Source organism: Notolepis coatsorum, assembly GCF_963971535.1.
Source record: "Notolepis coatsorum genome assembly, chromosome: 20".
Lineage (NCBI taxonomy): Eukaryota > Metazoa > Chordata > Actinopteri > Aulopiformes > Paralepididae > Notolepis > Notolepis coatsorum.
This window is the reverse complement of record NC_140184.1, coordinates 31460086-31465420: the sequence shown is the minus strand read 5'-3', so window position 1 is coordinate 31465420 and position 5335 is coordinate 31460086.

Here is a 5335-nt window from a genome sequence, read left to right as displayed (position 1 = left end):
TGGGAAAACTGAATCCGGTGGGTTCAGATTAGAATAGAAGACGTCCAGACAAAATGTCTCAATTTGACCAAACGTTACTAAAACCATTGAGAATTACAATGTCCACTAGAATTACAAACTCCACATGTATATCGGAGGAGGCGTGTGATAGTCTACAGCAGTGGTTCTCAACTGGTCTAGCCTCGGGACCCAACATTTTCCTTAGTCATTAAGTCGCGACTCGCGACCCAACATTTTGAACCACTATGATTTATGTAAAAAAAAAATGCAGTAATACGCAATCTTTCAAAACATGAAATAAATACAAAAAAGTGCAACAAAAGTGCAACTATTGCTAAAAACCCAATGAAATAAAAGAATAATAAATAATATTCTGTATTTTATTTTTTTATTATTTTTGTCATGTTGTCATTGTTGTCATGTTTGTTTATGTGTTTGTTTAAAAAAATTATAAATAATATATGCTTCTTAGCAGATTTCTTAGCTTAACATAACAGACCTAAATTTGGGGGAACTAATGGGATAACTGGGGTTGCAACAAAAGTGCAACTAGGGCTAAAACCCAATGAAATAAAATAATAATAAATAATATGCTTCTTAGCAGATTTCTTAGCTTAACATAACAGACCTAAGTTTGGGGGAACTAATGGGATAACTGGGGTTGCAACAAAAGTGCAACTAGGGCTAAAAACCCAATGAAATTAAATAATAATAATAAATAATTATGCTTCTTAGCAGACTTCTTAGCTTAACATAACATACCTAAGTTTGGGGAACTAATGGGATAACTGGGATTGCAATAAAAGTGCAACTAGGGCTAAAAACCCAATGAAATAAAATAATAATAAATAATATGCTTCTTAGCAGATTTCTTAGCTTAACATAACAGACCTACGTTTGGGGGAACTAATGGGATAACTGGGGTTGCAACAAAAGTACAACTAAGGGCTAAAAACACAATGAAATAAAATAATAATAATAATAATAATAATAATAATAATAATAATAATAATAATAATAATAATAATAATAATAATAATAATAAATAATATATCCTTCTTAGCAGACTTCTTAGCTTAACATGCAGGGAACTAATGGGATAACTGGGGATGATGTTTGCTCCTGACAAGAGTCTCAAAGTCTGGGGTGATGGTAGACAAAGCAACGCTGAGGTCATGCTCAATGTCCAATCTGTTCCTCCGCTTTGTCTTCAGCTGGACCAGAGCTGAGAAGCCATGTTCACAAAGATAGGTCGTGAAAAAAAAAGTTTAAAAAAAGATTTTTTTTCGTTTCTTTTTTTTTAATTTTTTTTATTTTTTTTTACACACACATCCGCGACCCACTCAAAATGGCCCCGCGACCCACTTTTGGGTCGCGACCCACCAGTTGAGAAACACTGGTCTACAGTACACCATCCCCAGACCGACAGTAGGGCAGCATGTGGTAGTCTACACCCTCCCCAGACCGACAGTAGGGCAGCATGTGGTAGTCTACACCCTCCCCAGACCGACAGTAGGGCAGCATGTGGTAGTCTACACCCTCCCCAGACCGACAGTAGGACAGCATGTGGTAGTCTACACCCTCCCCAGACCAACAGTAGGGCAGCATGTGGTATAGTCTACACCCTCCCCAGACCAACAGTAGGGCAGCATGTGGTAGTCTACTCTACAGTACACCCTCCCCAGACCAACAGTAGGGCAGCATGTGGTAGTCTACACCCTGCCCAGACCAACAGTAGGGCAGCATGTGGTAGTCTACTCTACAGTACACCCTCCCCAGACCAACAGTAGGGCAGCATGTGGTAGTCTACACCCTGCCCAGACCGACAGTAGGGCAATGCGCGTAATGACCAGGAAGGGAATTGGTGACTAAATTGGGGGATTGGAGAAAAAAGAATAGAAAGGAAACAAAAAAACAGATAGATGACTGATCGAAGTAGAATTCAAACTGAATCCGGTGGGTTCAGGTTTCAATAAAAGACGTCCAGACAGAATGTCTCAATTTGACTAAACCTTACTAAAAACCTTTTTAGGTCTTGTTTTTTCTCCCCAGGGAAAATTAATTCAATGTCTTTCGTCTGCCAGCTTATATACCTAACAGAACAGGTATTTTTAGCAGGGTGACAGTTGTTACCTTATAAGGACATTTATACCGTGGCCTGGGTGAATTATCTTTTCTGATTGGCCGGCAGGTGTGCGTTAAAAAACGTTTAACGCACACGTAGTTCGGCTCAAGATTATTCACCGTTCTAAATTCATCCGCTACCCGACCTTCACTTCATAATCCCGTCACTCATCACACCACACCCCGTCCAGACTGTTCCCACGCAGGTTCAGCTCAAATCTCCGTCCCCATCGTTTTTATTCACTTACATGTTGTGGCCTCACACGCTGCAGACTGGATCTATTCACTTACATGTTGTGGCCTCACACGCTACAGACTGTGGATCTATTCACTTACATGTTGTGGCCTCACACGCTGCCGACTGGATCTATTCACTTACATGTTGTGGCCTCACACGCTACAGACTGTGGATCTATTCACTTACATGTTGTGGCCTCACACGCTACCGACTGGATCTATTCACTTACATGTTGTGGCCTCACACGCTACCGACTGGATCTATTCACTTACATGTTGTGGCCTCACACGCTGCAGACTGGATCTATTCACTTACATGTTGTGGCCTCACACGCTGCCGACTGGATCTATTCACTTACATGTTGTGGCCTCACACGCTACAGACTGGATCTATTCACTTACATGTTGTGGCCTCACACGCTGCAGACTGGATCTATTCACTTACATGTTGTGGCCTCACACGCTACAGACTGGATCTATTCACTTACATGTTGTGGCCTCACACGCTGCAGACTGTGGATCTATTCACTTACATGTTGTGGCCTCACACGCTGCAGACTGGATCTATTCACTTACATGTTGTGGCCTCACACGCTACAGACTGGATCTATTCACTTACATGTTGTGGCCTCACACGCTGCAGACTGTGGATCTATTCACTTACATGTTGTGGCCTCACACGCTACAGACTGGATCTATTCACTTACATGTTGTGGCCTCACACGCTGCAGACTGTGGATCTATTCACTTACATGTTGTGGCCTCACACGCTACAGACTGGATCTATTCACTTACATGTTGTGGCCTCACACGCTGCAGACTGTGGATCTATTCACTTACATGTTGTGGCCTCACACGCTACAGACTGGATCTATTCACTTACATGTTGTGGCCTCACACGCTACCGACTGTGGATCTATTCACTTACATGTTGTGGCCTCACACGCTGCAGACTGTGGATCTATTCACTTACATGTTGTGGCCTCACACGCTACCGACTGTGGATCTATTCACTTACATGTTGTGGCCTCACACGCTGCAGACTGGATCTATTCACTTACATGTTGTGGCCTCACACGCTACAGACTGGATCTATTCACTTACATGTTGTGGCCTCACACGCTACCGACAGGATCTATTCACTTACATGTTGTGGCCTCACACGCTGCCGACTGGATCTATTCACTTACATGTTGTGGCCTCACACGCTACCGACTGGATCTATTCACTTACATGTTGTGGCCTCACACGCTGCAGACTGTGGATCTATTCACTTACATGTTGTGGCCTCACACGCTACCGACTGGATCTATTCACTTACATGTTGTGGCCTCACACGCTACAGACTGTGGATCTATTCACTTACATGTTGTGGCCTCACACGCTACCGACTGTGGATCTATTCACTTACATGTTGTGGCCTCACACGCTGCCGACTGGATCTATTCACTTACATGTTGTGGCCTCACACGCTGCAGACTGTGGATCTATTCACTTACATGTTGTGGCCTCACACGCTGCAGACTGGATCTATTCACTTACATGTTGTGGCCTCACACGCTACAGACTGGATCTATTCACTTACATGTTGTGGCCTCACACGCTGCCGACTGGATCTATTCACTTACATGTTGTGGCCTCACACGCTACAGACTGGATCTATTCACTTACATGTTGTGGCCTCACACGCTGCAGACTGTGGATCTATTCACTTACATGTTGTGGCCTCACACGCTGCAGACTGGATCTATTCACTTACATGTTGTGGCCTCACACGCTGCAGACTGGATCTATTCACTTACATGTTGTGGCCTCACACGCTACAGACTGGATCTATTCACTTACATGTTGTGGCCTCACACGCTACCGACTGGATCTATTCACTTACATGTTGTGGCCTCACACGCTGCAGACTGGATCTATTCACTTACATGTTGTGGCCTCACACGCTACTGACTGTGGATCTATTCACTTACATGTTGTGGCCTCACACGCTGCAGACTGGATCTATTCACTTACATGTTGTGGCCTCACACGCTACAGACTGTGGATCTATTCACTTACATGTTGTGGCCTCACACGCTACCGACTGTGGATCTATTCACTTACATGTTGTGGCCTCACACGCTGCCGACTGGATCTATTCACTTACATGTTGTGGCCTCACACGCTGCAGACTGTGGATCTATTCACTTACATGTTGTGGCCTCACACGCTGCAGACTGGATCTATTCACTTACATGTTGTGGCCTCACACGCTACAGACTGGATCTATTCACTTACATGTTGAGGCCTCACACGCTGCCGACTGGATCTATTCACTTACATGTTGTGGCCTCACACGCTACAGACTGTGGATCTATTCACTTACATGTTGTGGCCTCACACGCTACTGACTGTGGATCTATTCATTTACATGTTGTGGCCTCACACGCTGCCGACTGGATCTATTCACTTACATGTTGTGGCCTCACACGCTGCAGACTGCGGATCTATTCACTTACATGTTGTGGCCTCACACGCTGCAGACTGTGGATCTATTCACTTACATGTTGGGGCCTCACACGCTACCGACTGTGGATCTCGCCAGGACTATCATAAAAGTCAGCAGTGAGCAAAGCATAAATAACATATTTCTTTATATTTTAATGTTTAAAATATGATTAAATGGCACATATTTTTTGTCTTTGGCATGGATTCGGTACCGGTACCCAATGGTACCTTTTTTCAGTACTTAACTCTCAACAAACAATTTATTAACTTTTTTTTAGTTTTAGTTTTTTTAATAAAAAAAATTTAAAAAATGCTCATGATCATGTATTATGTTTGTAAATGTTTGAATATCAACATTATCTCGCCGTAAATATGATCAAACTCCTCTGACCTCGTCTGGTCTTTCCAAAGACCCAAGTGACGGGACAGTAATATATATATATATATATATATATTATATATATAGTGCTGCCAATCGATA